This window comes from Canis aureus, chromosome 9 (assembly GCF_053574225.1).
Source record: "Canis aureus isolate CA01 chromosome 9, VMU_Caureus_v.1.0, whole genome shotgun sequence".
NCBI lineage: Eukaryota > Metazoa > Chordata > Mammalia > Carnivora > Canidae > Canis > Canis aureus.
Genome location: NC_135619.1, coordinates 31,346,227 through 31,361,402, shown reverse-complemented (window position 1 = coordinate 31,361,402; position 15,176 = coordinate 31,346,227). Strand labels below are relative to the sequence as shown.

The 15,176-nt window shown below is 43.3% G+C and overlaps 1 long non-coding RNA gene across 1 annotated transcript; it reads right to left on the bottom strand.

Annotated features, from left to right (window-relative positions):
• Positions 1 to 6,652: 6,652 nt before the first annotated feature.
• Positions 6,653 to 13,352, bottom strand: LOC144320082 (uncharacterized). The gene is made up of 3 exons (XR_013385665.1): positions 13,221 to 13,352; positions 10,435 to 10,567; positions 6,653 to 7,318 (listed from the first exon to the last, which is right to left on the bottom strand). It is a non-coding gene; the product is annotated as an uncharacterized LOC144320082 (long non-coding RNA).
• Between the last annotated feature and the right edge of the window lie 1,824 nt (positions 13,353 to 15,176).

Genomic DNA, 15,176 nt, shown 5'->3' with positions numbered 1-15,176 from the left:
CAGAATTTCCTTCTTTTTTTAGACTAATATTCCACTGTATGCAGTTACCATATTTTTTAATTCATTCCTCTGTTGACAGACATTTAGATTGCTTCTGCTTTTTGGCTATTTTGAATAACATTGCTAAGAACATGAGTGTATAAATATCTGTTTGAGTCCTTGTCTTCACTTTTTTGAAAGAAGAAAAGAATCCCAGGAGTGGAACTACTCGATCACGTGATGAGGCACTGCCATGTGTTTTCCACAGTGGCTGCATCATTTTATTCCCCCAGCAATGCACAAGTGAACACTACTTTTAAAATTCATACTTCTGAATACCTTTTCTAAAAATCTTATGATCTTAAGATCAGCACTTGTCTATTTATTTATTTACGGAGATACCTAGAATAAAAATTTTACTTTGCAACTGGTGGAATCACCCTGAGTCTGGGGGCAGCTCTGACTGGTATGTACCTACCTGGTTCCTCCTGCTGGGAGTCTCTTCTGACTCCCTGAGGGAGGTGGATCTGGGCAGGTATCTTTCCCTAGCTCTGTAGCCAGAGGGGCATATAAACACCACTCAGCAAGTCCTGTTGACCCAATTGTCCCAAGTGGCAGAGACCTGGCCTCTTCCAGAAGGCTTTTCTGCAGATTTGTAACTGTATTCTAGAGGTGGTCTCCAAACCCAGAATGACTGTTTACAGTTTACTCTATCTTTGATCATCTTTTCGGATCCTCCTCTTTTTTTCCTTTGTGTAGTCTTCTAATTAATTTAGTCTTTAGCCTTTTAATATTCTTTGCCAATACATGTCTGAGAATTCCTCTGGGGTTTCCTTAGAGCCAGATCTTTCACACCCTGGGCAGGAAGTTATTTTTAGATGGACTTCTAGAAAGTGATTGCATTTTGATTAGGATTTGTGAGTTATACTTGTTGTGACCATTGGAAAGGCCAAGAGGCATTTCTGTACTTGAAATATGAGGAACTGACTTTGTCACTGGAGGTTAGGAAAAGGTAGAGGTGGCACGGAGGATCATTCTCGTGGACGGGAGGGAGTCTCTAGAGTTTTACCCTCATATTTATTTGAACTGATGATGTCTGAGGATTCTCCTGTGGATCCTTCTCTAGCTTCCCTTATGCCTTCTCAAAAGATCCCTCTTGCAAACAGGGATATGGCAAGGACTGGGCCTTAGAGTGATTGTGTGTATGCTTGTCCTCTATCCTCGCTGACAGCTGCTCCTAAGTCTCCTGTGCTGGATCTGCTTCCTCACAACCTCTAAGTGGTGAAGTGTCCTGGACCTCTGTCCTTAGACCTCTTCTCTGTTCTTTTTTTTTTTTTTTTTAAGATTTTATTTGTTTATTCATGAGAGACACAGAGAGAGGCAGAGATATAGGCAGAGGGAGAAGCAGGCTCCCTGTGGGGAGGACCCAGGACCCAGGGATCCCAGGGATCATGGACCCAGGGATTATGACCTGAGCCAAAGGCAGACGCTCAACCACTGAACTGCCCAGGTGCCTCAGAGAACCTCGTCTCTGTTCTATCTACATTCATTCCCTTGATTTCTACCCACCCCTTGCATTAAATAAATCATTATGCTAATAACTCCCAAGTGTATATATCTTGTTTTGTCCTATTCTTAAAACACTAAATTTGTTTATCCAGCTTCCTACCCTGTTATCTCAAACTAGATAACTGAGAAGAACGTTAAATTGAATGTATTTAAAATCAAACTTTTTTTTTCTACCCACATACATTTTTTACCTTCTCTCTTTCCTAGTTCAGTAAATAGCTCCATTTATCCAGTAGCTCAGGTCAAAATTCTTGTCATCTTCAATTTTTCATTCTCAACTGTTATATCTAATTCAACCTGCAAATTCTGCCACTTTTATATCCTAACGTCTATCCAGCCTCACCTCCTTCACTGCCTCTTCCCTGCTCCCCCGCCCGCTTCCATGCTTGCTCCTCCACAGAGTTCCTAAGGTTGATCTTTTATCACATCACCTCTGTTCTCAGATCTCTAAGGGCTTCTCATTTTATTCCCTGAACAAAGCTCAGTCTTTGTCATGACCTGTGGGCTATATAAGGCCCTCCTATATGATCTGTCTCTGGCTACCACTTTCACCTTCTCTCGTGCTGCTTCTGCCCCATTCCTCTAGTGTATCTACGCTGGACTTCCAGACATTCCTCACACATACCCAGCATTCCCACCTCAAAATATTGAACCTTGCTTTCCCCTAAGTCTGGAACACTCTTCTGTTTTGACATGGCTCATTCCTTCCCTGATTCAGGTCCCTGCTCCTATGCCACCTTCTCTGAGAGGCCTTTTCTCATGACCTTATGAAGAATGACACCCCCCTCAATACCGTAGGTCATACCATATGAAATGGCCATCTTTGTAGGTCAAAATGGTAGAATATTGTCAGTTTCAGTTGGTTCAGCACAGATAACATTATTGTACTTACCTGTCATCCTTTATGGATTTATTATTGCTTATTATGAATTATGGATTGTTTTATTGCTTATTTATTGGCTTATTATTTTCTCCTCCCCGGATGTGTATCTTGAAGGCAATGATCTGGACAGCTCATTCTAGATGGTATCTGAAACAAAGAGGCATCTACAGATCACCATCTGCTGTACACTTCTCCCATCTTCTGCCGAGGCCTTTGATAAATTAGGCTCGTTAAACTGCTCTCTGTGCAGGCATACTGGCATTTTTGGAGGCCAATCCCTTTCACCCCTTATCAGGAGCCATGCTCTTTGATCCTCAGATTTTCTGTTTCGAGATCCTGTCATCCCTTTTATACTGTTTTCTCTTTCAGATTGTTTGGTTATGGGATCAGACTGCACTTTCCTCCAAACTTCTGAGAGTTGTGTGCTGACTTCAGGTTCCATGTCAGAGCCTCCTCCGAATGTTTTTTTTTTGGGGGGGGGGCATTTTAACCCCCCCATGTGAAAGATTCCCAGTCCCCCAGCCCTAGCTTCCTATACTTCTGCTTCAATAATCAGTTTTTAGTTCTTCTTCCAAGGTCAGAATTAAATTTAGGAGAGAAGTTCCTTGTGTTTCTTTCTCTTCCTCTGCAAAATGAAATTAACAGCAGGACAAGGTCAAAAGTATACCATATGTTCTGCTTTTAGAGAAATGAGATTTCCAGTTGAAACTCAGAGGGCTGGTAAGTTCCCATTACTACTATGACTTGCAAATGTGTCAATTCTGTGATCTTTTAGGAATATATTAATCAGAGCTCCATCTCGTTTAGCTGAGGCTATTGTATTCACTCATGTTATGCCAGGTGCTTTCCAAACCATTTAACAGAGGGTGAAATCTTCAGTCATCAATATGACATGGTTTAGGACTTTCCCCAGGGAATACACCCAAAGACTGTAACTTGAGGTCCTAACAATTTGATTCAAAGTATTTTCTGAATGCCACTGTTAATGAAAACAATTTTAATGATACTTAAAAAGATGGTGAGACAGACCTTATTCAGGACTATCATGAATGTATTGGGACCACTGCAATGAGATTTCACAGTGGGAGAGAGATATTGGGCTCAACTCTGAATACAGGATGAGCAAGTGGGAATTTAGAGCCAAGGAGCACGGATAGGGTCAGTAGATGGAAAATCACTGAGAGGAAACATCCAGGGTAAGGGGGATTTGTCTAGCTAAACTGACTGATTCTTGCTGCAGACAGGTCAGGGTGACCAGACATCACCTGGGGGAGTAGTGGAGCATGGGGAGCCTGATGAGATATCAAGGGTAGAAGGTTCTGGTTAAACTGACTTAGCTGGGCTCTTGCTAAAACTAGAGTTTTATAAGGTAGTGCACAAATGGGCTTCAGAGAAGGTTCAGGAGGTTAAGTAAAGGTTGATCAAAGCAAAGCATTTTTGCCACAGGTAGCAAGAGGAGGTGGATGGGAATAGCACAGAGTAGGGATCAAGGGCCTGGATCTGGAGTCAGACATACTTGGTTTTGAATCCTAGTGCTCTGTGTATTAGTAAAACCAGTAACTTTAACAGAAAAGAATTTAACAGAGGGAATTGGTTAAATGGGGGTATTGGAGATGCAAAAAGGTAAAAAAAAAAAAATTAAAAAAAAAAAAAAGAAGAAGAAAAAGAGGCCACTGAGGCACCAGAGGGATGGTGACTGTAGGAAGCAGCTATTACTCCTAGGATTAGCAGGACAAAGAGAAGAGGATGAGGGCATTAGAACCTCAAAACTTAGAGCAGAGCCCTTTATAACTGGGGCCCAGACCTCTGGGTTGACTGACGCTGGCATTTTTGAGGGCTGGTCTGGGGATGCGGGAAGTTACCGCCACTGAGATGAAAACCACCACAGGCATGATGCTGACTATACCAGGAAGCAAACAGGAAGCAGCAGTTCCTTCTCCCTTGCCCAGGCCTACAGTCTCCCGCTAGCATGCCAATGAAGAGCCAATGACAAAGCAGAAATGTGGTTTGCAGAGTCCCAGCCTCAGCATCACAGAGATTGGTTTTAAAACAGAGAGAAGTCACTTACTAACCAGTATAATGGCCTTACAGGAATGACAGAAGCCCTCTTGGCCTCCATTCCTGTACCTGGGTAACAGGGAGAAGCACCTCCTCTCTAGGTTTTTGTAAGGATTCAATGAGTGGTGAATACAGATTGCTCAGCAGGTGCATGGACAGCAGCTCCACATCTGACTGTGTCTGACACCCCATCTTCAGCCTCAATCCAGCAGCCAAAGGCTGACAAGGGAAGGAAGAAAGATTGAAAGAGGGAATAGGAGAGAAAGGAGGAGGGGGAGGGTAGAAGAGAAATGAGAGGCATCCTGGGCTTGTGTAGCAATGTCTAGTGGGAAATTTTACACCACGGAGGGAAGGGCTGAGGCTCTGTGGACCATCCCTGGTCCCCTTGGGAAGTCTTTTCCCATTTGGAACAGATTACATGCTCCAGGTGCTTTTAATGACTCCTGGGTGTTGTTATGATTTCTGCAAAATCAAGGGAAAGAATAAGAGTAGCTGGAGGTATGTGATCATTTTCTAAGAAGTGAAGGCTCAGTGGCTTGGCAAAAGGTGACAGCAGGAGGTCTTAATAAGTTAGACCACAAATTAATCCTGTCTTGTTTCTCCTTTAAGTATTTTTTTTCCTTGTGTCTTTGGCGCTAGCAGCTATTCCAACTGTGTAATTAAGTCATTTCTAAAACAGCTGAGCAGCTGGGTCAGTACTATATGTTCCAGTGATCATTGGCTGTCAGGCTGAAGCTTAAATTAATATTCTGAACAGTTATTGAATTTATGCTGCCCCATCTTCATGGAAACCAGAAACTGGAATGATTCCGCTATTCAGGCTTCTACTTTCATCAAGAAATTCAAGGAGGGATACAGTCCAGAGCCAGCCTGTTATCTCCAACAATATTTTTTAGACTGGCTGTTGATGTGAAAAGTAGATAAGACTAAATTTAGTCTGAGGAATTGGAAATGTAACTGTTCTCTGTGTGTGCCCAGGCTGGACAGGACAATCATCACCCCACTACGCGCAGGTGTCTCTTTGCCTTCCGGCCTCATTTCCTTCCTGGATAATAAACATAAATTCCCTATAATGCAAAAGGGTTACTTTCTGGAGGTGCAAATTGAAATTTGCTGGCTGTATAAACTTATGAAATTAGTTTTGCTGGTGGAAGAAATCTTAATTAAAGGGTTGTTTTGAAATAAGGGAGAGTAATAAAGTATTTTTCATTATGTTCACCTTGGCACCAGCCACATTCATTTTAATGATCTAATTTTATTCTTCTTATTTAATGGATGACATTAGATCAGCTTTCCCAACAGTTTCATTTCCAAAAAGTTGATGAAGTCAAAAGCTAAGTATATATGGTATATCATTAGGGTTTCTGCTTAGAACCACCAATATCCCATAGTCCTGGATTCTGCTGTTTTGGGAGAAGATGAGATTTTAAAATAACAGTCCCTCTTTTCAAACGAAATGGCTATGTCCTGTATACTAGGAGGTCACTTGACTAGCAGAATTACAGAGGAAAAGGCATCTCCTCCAAATCAGTAAATTTGCTCCAATATTAGTTTTTTTGGGTGACTTTTCATAAAAAGAAACAAAAATAATGGATTTAATGTGTGAGAATAAAAATTTGGGAATTTAAAAATTGGTGGGTAGTCATATCAGAAAGTGGGGGACAGGGTATTTATTGAAGGCAGTAATGGGAGTAAAATTTAACTTTTTAAAAAATATTTATTTATTCATGAGAGACAGAGAGACAGAGAGAGAGAGGCAGAAACATAGGCAGGGGGAGAAGCAGGTTCCTTGCAGGGAATCTGATGTGGGACTTGATCCCGGATTCTGGGATCATGACCTGAGACAAAGGCAGGTGCTCAACTGCTGAGCCACCCAGGCGTCCCAAATTTAACTTTTTATTCCATCTTTGTTTGTTTGTTTGTTTGTTTGTTTTAAGGTGAGACTATATCCACCTTCTCTTCCAGCAGGCTTCTTAAGGAAAGAGCAAAGGATTTGGTGTCAAAGGCCTTGATGCTCCTCTCCCGTTTCCAGTCAAGATAGAATAACAGGGATGAGATTTACAATTCCTGCCTGAACCAACCAAACCAAACAAAACAACAACAACAACAACAACAAAAACAACCCAAACTGAAAACAAAAAACAAAATACCTAAAATAGAGAGAGAGAGAGAGAGAAACAATGGCTTTTTAAAAGTATGAACATTAGAAAACAAGGGACTGTGACTCTTGAGGCATGATTTAAAAAAAAAAATTATGAGTCTTACTATTTGTGTAAAATCAATGCAATCCTAAACAAAACCGCATTAAGTCTTCTTTGTAGAAATTAGAAAGCTGATTCTAAAATTTGTATGGAAATGCAAAACACACAAACAAACAAAAAATCCCAAACAAAAATAGTCAAAACAACTTTGAAAAAGAAGAGCAAATTTGAAGGGCTTATCCTACCTGATTTTAAGACTTATTATAAAGCTATAGTAATCACACCGTATGGTATTGGTATAAAGATAAATAGATCAGTGGAACAGAATAGAGATTCTAGAAATAGGATTACATATATCTGGTCAATTGATATTCAAAAAAGATGCAAAGAAAATTCAATGGAGAAAGGACAGCCCTTTCAATAAATGGTGCTGGGACAACTGGATATCCATTTGCAAACAAACAAACAAGAAATTCAGTACGCTCTCACATCATGTAGAAACTAACCAAAATGGACCAGAGACTAAAAGTAAAACCCCAAATCACAGAATTTCTAGAACACATAGAAAAAAATCTTTGTCACCTGGGGTTATGCAAAGACTTCTCAGGTATGGCACCAAAACCATCATCTATAAAAGAAAAATTTTTATAAATTTGACCTCATCAAAATTTAAAACATCCGCTCTTTGAAAGACATTAATAAGAGAATTAAAAGACATTCTACAGAAAGGGAAAAGTATTTGAAAAGTCACATATCTGATAGACACTCATATCCAAAATATATAAAGAACACACAAATCTCAATAAGCAAACAACCCACTTTTTAAAATGGGCAAAAGATTTGAATAGATACTTCACTAAAGAAGATATATGAATGGCTTATAAGCCCATGAAAGGATACTTAAAATCATTAGTCATCAAGGACATTCAGATTAAGACCACAACATAGGGGATGCCTGGGTGGCTCAGTAGTTGAGTGTCTGCCTTCAGCTCAGGGGGTGATCCTGGGATCTGGGATTGAGTCCCACATCAGGCTCCTTGCAGGAAGCCTGCTTATCCCTCTGCTTGTATCTCTAACTCTCTCTCTCTCTCTCTCTCATGAATAAATAAATAAAATTTTTTAAAAAATATTTTTTAAAAAAGACCACAACATGGTATTATTACATACTTAACAGAATGTATAAAATGGAAAAGACTGACAATAGCAAGTGTTGGCAAAGATGTGGAGAAACTGGAACTCTCATACACTACTGTTTTGTAAAATGTATAACCACTTTGGAAAACAATTCAGCTATTTCCTAAAAGTTAAACATGTACCTATCATATAACCCAGATATTCCATTTCTAGCTATTTATCTAAAGGAAATGAAAGCCTGGATCCATGGCCGGGACTTGTACATTAATGTTTATAATAGCTTTATTCATAGTAGCCCCCAAATAGAAATAGTCTAAATTTCCACCATCAGGGAATGGATAAATAAATTGTGGTTTATCCATATAGAAGAATATTCATCAACTATAAAAAAACAAACCACTGATGCACACAACATGAATGAATCTCAGAATAAGTATGATGAATGAATAGAGCCACACAAAACAGGGTGCATGCTATGTTTCCATTTATATAAAACTGTAATAAAATGAAAACCATAGTGACAGAAGGCAAATCAAAGTTTGCCTGGAGATGGTAGTGTGAGGGTGGAGAATGAGAGGGCAGGGACAGTGGGAGTCCAAAGGGGCTGGGGATAACAAATATGTTCATTATCCTGATTATGGTGATGGTCTCATCATTTCATACATGTCAAAATTTATCAAATTTTACTTTGAATATGGGCACTCTATTGTAGTTCAGTTATATTTCAATAAAGCTGTTTTTTAAAAGGCCCGTGTTCAAATCATAGTTGTGTGATCTCAAACAAGTTTCTTTTCTCTGTCCTTTTTTTAAATTTTAAGATCTTATTTATTTATTCATGAGAGACACAGCAAGAGAGGCAGAGACATAAGCAGAGGGAGAAGCAGCTTTGCTGCAGGGAGCCCAATGTGGGACTCAATCCCAGGATCTTGGGATCATGACCTGAGCCAAAGGCTCAACCACTGAGCCACCCAGATGCCCCTCAGTTTCTTAACCTCTGTGTCCCTGAGGTCCCCCAGAAGACAGTAACATTACAAGCATCTCACAGGTGAGACCCTGTAGCGACAGCCCTTAGAAGAGTACTAAATCAATAGCAGGTACGGCATCTTGTCCTCCCTGTATAGAGACCTTGATTTTACTATTCATGCCTCAGACAGTGTTCTCTCTCTAGGTTCCATCTTTTACCTTCGGAAATCAAAGGACCTGAGTTTTGAAGCTGAGGTAGTTCAATCTCTTAAAATGCGTTTATAAACAAAGTCAGATGGGGAGAAACGAGAACACACAGGAGATTAACAGAGCACTCAGGTAGAAATCACGCTTGCCCGATCAGCAAGGGACAGAATAAATTCAAACCATCTGCCAGTGTGTGACCCCGCTCCCCAACTTCCCCACATTCACATGACCAAAAATTATAACAATAAAATAAAAAAACAACAACAACAAAGATCATATGCTTTTTGCCTGACTCCAAAAGAATCTAGATCAGATCCCGGCAGACTCTGTGACTTGGGATACCTCACTCATTCTTACTGAGTCTCAGCTTCCTGACTTCTAGACCCACTACCCATCTGACCATGAGGGAGAAACATGAAAAGTACCTTGGACAGCACTTGGCTCAGGTAAGGTGTTCAGTAAAAGTTGAACAGGCTAGATTGTGGTAGCTCTTGAGTAGTGATCTCTGGTCCCAGTTCACTACTCTTTTCACTATTCTCTGCTGCTAGCTCCCTTGGCTGTCTGTGGCAGAAGGGCAATGAGATACCAGGTATCTTAGCTCTTGGTCTGGCATTCTTGCCATTGTGCAAGGTCATTTCTTTTTAAACCACCACGAATTGGAATTAATTTATTAATTAGGGAGAAGGGTGCCTGGAGATAAAAATCATAATGGTGGCAGGAAAAATCCCTTTGGTCCCTACTCCAATGCCATTAATTACCAGTGCATTCTCTGTAATTGCTACTGCCCCTGAACCAGAACCCTTTCATGAGCTTTACACCAGGTAACCCTGGTGCTGGACTGGAAATAAATGGTTCTGGTGCATAATTGCTGTCATGGCACTCCTCCGCCACAAGATGGCACACAGCTCTCTTCTTTCAGAAGAGAAAGAAAGGCTAGTGCAGCAGTGGAAATCTCAAACCAGGCATGTTTCAAATCAGATGAAAATGCATTATTTTGAGTTGCCTCCTTCACTCTTAAAAATGGTCAGTACAAACCAAAGAGCATGGAAGGAGATTTTGCTAGCCTGAGAGGTGATGGGAGAAAGTAGCCCAGGCTGGGGAGACCCAGGAGCGTTGGTGAAGTGGTAAAACGTGCCTTCTTGAGGTTTGCACCTGGTCCTGTTGCCTCCCTCCTTGCTCCTAACTCCAAAATGGATTTCTGCCCCTGGCTGGGTGTCTACTTGAGCCTTGACGAGACTGTGATGTTCCTGATGATGTTCCTGTTCCTCTTCTACTCCCTTAAAGACATTAGTTCCCTATTGCTTTTTCCATAATGGCAAAGACAGGTTTTTCACATTTCTCCCCATGTTCTCTGCTGCAGAGCATCCACTTTGGACATGACTTATTGTTGTGGTCATACCAGTACAGGGAGATGGGAGTTGATTTTATTCTGTATCTTACCTGGAATATACCCAGGCCTGGGTGGGCTGCAGTGGTTCCGGCCTTCCTCCGAGCCATGTCTCCCTAACAGCCCTCTGCTGGCAGGGCCACCATCTTCCTTCCAGGTCCTTCCTCCTCACATAGAATCTGTTAGCTGGCAAAAGGTATATTATAGAGCCTAGAGCATTTGTAATTACCCCCCCACCCCAGTAGCTCAGTAGCTTCTTTTGCAAAGAAGAGAATATTCCCATTGCCCAAGGTAATGAGAAGCCCTGCACTTAAAGCTGGTATCATCATCTTTCCTATGAAATCTTGAGGAAATGTGCCACAGACACATAGACAAGTAATTGCAACATAAACCTGACTGGGGGTGGGGTGGGGAGAGGGCAGGTTATAGATGATCTCCAGAGCCTTAGTGGGAGTTAGCTAGTCCTAGGTGGGCAGAGGAGTGAATAGAGTGAAGAGGAATAAGAGCAGTGAGTCAAGGAATGGGTCACTGCCCATTCCTTTAATGCTGACATAGAAGGGATAAGAAGCAGAAGAGAAGCTACTGGAGAGAGATATCCATAAAGGAGACAGACAAGAAATGCCAAGGAGGTGTACGTAGAAGCAGGAAAGTGCTTTGCCATAGACTCTGAATGATTAGAAGGAAGGAGTCAATGATTTTGATGCAGCAAGATAAAGACCGTGGACTTTCCACACTGGTGACAGCGAAGTTGCAGAAGTCTGATGGCAGTGGACTGGAAAGCCAAGCAGAGTTGAGAAAGTGGGGACAGGGAGACCAGGTCACCTTTTGGGTGGCACTGGCTCAGAAGGGGAGGAGAGAGGTGGGTGATGGGGTGGTGACCATGGGGTGAGGACGCAGGAGGGCTGAACTGGATCAAGGTAAAAGAAGCTTCCATTATTTGTTTGATTTTAAAGTACATGCATTTTTTTAACTTTTTGTTTTAAAATCATTATAGATTCACAAGAAGTTGCAAAAACAGAGAGATTCTACACATTCATCACCCAGATTCACTCAAGAGTAACATCTTAATCTGTAGTATATATTAACAAAACCAGGAAATTGACATTGCTACAACCTATATACTTTATTCAAATTTCAACAGTTTTCATATGTACTTATGTGTGTATGAGTAGTTCTGTGCAACTTTATTATTAGCATCAATTTGTTCCACTACCACAACAATCAAATACGGAGCTGTTCAATCACCATAAAGAACTCCCTTATATTGCCTTATCCCCTGATGACCATGAATCACTATAACTGTCATTTGAAAATATTTTGGAAATGGCACCCTATAGTATATAACATTAAGAGATTGGCTTTTGTTCACTCAGCCTAATGTCTTTGAGACCATCAATGTTGTTGCAGGTACCAAAAACTTGTTCTTTTTATTACTGGGTAGTACCCATTATCATTATATGGAAATATCACACTTGTTTCAGCCATTTACTTCTTTGAAAGACAGTTGGGTTGTTTTCAATTTGGGGCTATTACAAATGAAGGTGCTATGGTCATTGTGTAGAAGTAGGGTAGAAGTTTTTGTGATGTTAGTTTACATTGCTCTGGCAGATTTGCCATATTTTTATCATATGGTAAGCGTTTATCCACTTTTAAAAGAAACAGCCATTTTTCAGAAGACTGTACCATTTTGCATTCCCAATAGCAATTTATGAGCGATCCAATTTTTCCACAGTCTCCCCAGCATTTGGTACTGTCGGTATTCTTTATTTTAACATTTCTCATCGGTGCATACTATGGGGAGCTTTTCACTGTGTTGTGTTTTATTTGCTTGTAGGCTAGCAAAGGTGAGCTTTTGACATGTTTATGGGCAGAGGGAAAGGAATGAGAGAACACAATGAGTTGAAGGTTTAGGAGAAAGGAGATGAGTGGACGGACGTGGTCTGGAGAAGGAAGGAAGACAGGATGGAATGAGCTCTGGCAGCAGGACGTGAGCCTTATTCTCTGACACTGGAGGAAAGAATGTCAGGATGGCCAAGTGGGTAGAGATAAGCTCAAAGTGAGAGGTTCAGAAGTTGACTCTGAGCAACACAGCAGCAGAAACAAGATTGGAAGTGGAAGGCCCTGGGGAACACTATCACCTGATGGGTGGCAGCGTGTGCTTTGAAGTTAAGCTACTCTGGATTCCGGTACCAGTTCTACCACCACTCACCAGCTCTTTGACCTTGGGCACGCTATTTGAGCCCCCCAAGTACTTGGTGTCCTCATTTATACAATGAGGATAATAATAGGCCCTCCCTTATAGGGTCATTGTGAGAACTGAGTAAGGTTCTATGCACTCGATGAATGGAGAGTGGCAAGGAAGGTGGTCACACAGCCGATCAAAGAAATTAGCCCGAGAAATGCATGGTCCGCTAGTTGGATAATTTTTGGTTTATGGATCTTTCTACTGCCTTCCACAAGACTGAAAACAGCCTGAGGGTAGGAGCCACATGCCTTACTTTTCTTTGTCTTCCAGCAGCCAGTTCCATGTCTCCCTCCCTCCCCGAGGGCTCCCAGTAAAGTCTGTTTAACGACTGAATAACTGAGTTGCGGTCAAGCCCACTGGGGCTGGGCCTGGGCCCACTGCGGCGCCTGCTGCCCGGTACACCGACCTGCCCCGGGACCCCCGGCCAACGACGGAGGATGCCTCGAGCCGGGCTGTGTGATTCAGGTCCGAAAACGCAAAAGCACCTTACTATTCGCCATGAAAGTCAAGTGCTCTGTTTCTGTCGGTGACGGATGAGGGCGAATGAAAAAGGAAAAGAAGAGGAGGCTTGTGGGCGAGACTTCTTTGAATTACCTGTTCTCGGGACCACTCGCGTCCTGGGAGGGGCCAAACTCCAGCAAGTTCCACAGGCGCGGGAGAGGCGGCCCGACGCCCGGGAGCCGAGAGAGGGCCGAGCTCAGGTGCGCAGCCAGGTGCGCAGCCAGGTGAGGCGCCCGGAGGGTGTCCGCGAACCCGGGAACGGCCGCGCCGGACCAGCGGCCTCCGCAGCGCACCCGTGTCTGCTGGCGTGTCTTGAACTTTGGTCCCCACCCCTCCCTTTTTTTAAAAGATTAATTAATGCATCGGAAAAACACCCAACTTCGCGTCCATCTCTCTCCCTCTCCCTCCTCGCTCGGATACGACGTGCAGCTAAACGTGCCGCCCGCAGACGCCCGGGGGGAGGGGCTCCCTGCCGCATCGTCTGTAAGCAACGGAGGCAAAGCAGGAGTTTGGAAAATCCACACACCCCGCCTGGCACCCCCTGCTCCCATCCCTCCCGTCTCGGCCGCAGAGCCTCTGCGAGCGGACGGGGAGGTTCAACTTCCCGCGGAGTCTCGGCCGGACCCAGCCCCGCATCCCTCCTGCCGAACGGCCGGCTCCGACCGCCAGGGGTCGGGCTGCGGTCAGGATCCGGCAGGGACGCCCCGAGGCTGAGCTCCGCCCCCGATTCCTTCCCCGCGCGTCACACAGGCTGAGTTGGGCCCGCCAGGGAACGATTCCCTCATTTGCATTTGAGGACCACGAACCTAAAGGGTCCCGGGGGAGGAGAGGAGGAGGCGCTTATTGTGGGTCCTGATTCTGGAGGCAGACTCTCTGGTGGAGGGTTTGGGACGACGAATCTGCATTTTATGCAAACTCCTTTTTTTTTTTTTTTAAATTTATGATAGTCACAGAGAGAGAGAGAGAGAGAGAGAGAGAGAGGCAGGCAGAGGGAGAAGCAGGCTCCATGCACCGAGAGCCCGATGTGGGATTCGATCCCGGGTCTCCAAGATCGCGCCCTGGGCCAAAGGCAGGCGCTAACCCCCTGCGCCACCCAGGGATCCCTTATGCAAACTCCTTAAAGGTTCTATGGCAGGTGGTGCAGGAACACACTTAGACAAGGCAATGCTTTAAGCAGTTCCAACCAGGGCCATCCCTAAGTGGCGGGATTTGGCTTTGTGCCTTGCCCAGGGCTTAAGCATGCCAATGGGATGAGGCATCATATCTATGGCCTCTGGCCACTTGAATAAACATCTAAGATTGGGATGAAGGAAAATTCTTACTCCCTGGTCCCAGATGAAGACCGTTGCGGCTGGCCCTGCCTTCTCCTGATGTCCTTCATGCCTCTCTGTTCCTTCTAATCATTTCTGGGCACTGGTTTCCTTATTCCATCCCCTTTGATGTGCCTCCTTCCTTCTCATTGCTCGGCAAAAGCATCCTGGATTACAGGCAGCGAAGCTCTGCTCAGAATCATGTTTGTTGTCCCTCCTTGGTGCTAAGACACAATTTACTCCATGAGCACCCCAATGTACTAACAGCTTTTCAGGGAGAAGTGGGAGTGAAATACAGCACCAAATACGCTCATCTGTTGTAAGATGCAGCCCAGTTCGAATCAATAACAATGTGTTTTAGAATTGAGAAAGGTTTCTTCTTCTCATAATCAAATGTGACTTCATTCATTCAAGTCAAATTCATAGAGTACCTTCTGTGCCAAGAATCTGCTCGAAGTGCTGTGGGAGGAGTAAGCTGGATTCATAATGCTGTCACCCTCATAGTGCTGCTATTATGGTGTAGGAGGCAGGAAATGAGAGAATAATAAATGAATTAGTGAATCAGAGAGTTGGAGATTGAGAACAGTGCTATTAAAGAAATAAGTAGGATAATGTGGCAGAGATGCTGGGTAAGAAGAAGAAACAGGTTCCTAAAGTAGAGCTCATAGCTCGCATAACTGAATCCAGCCCATTCTGGCATTGTCATTTTGGGTGCCATCTATTGGGGCTGAGCAAAAGC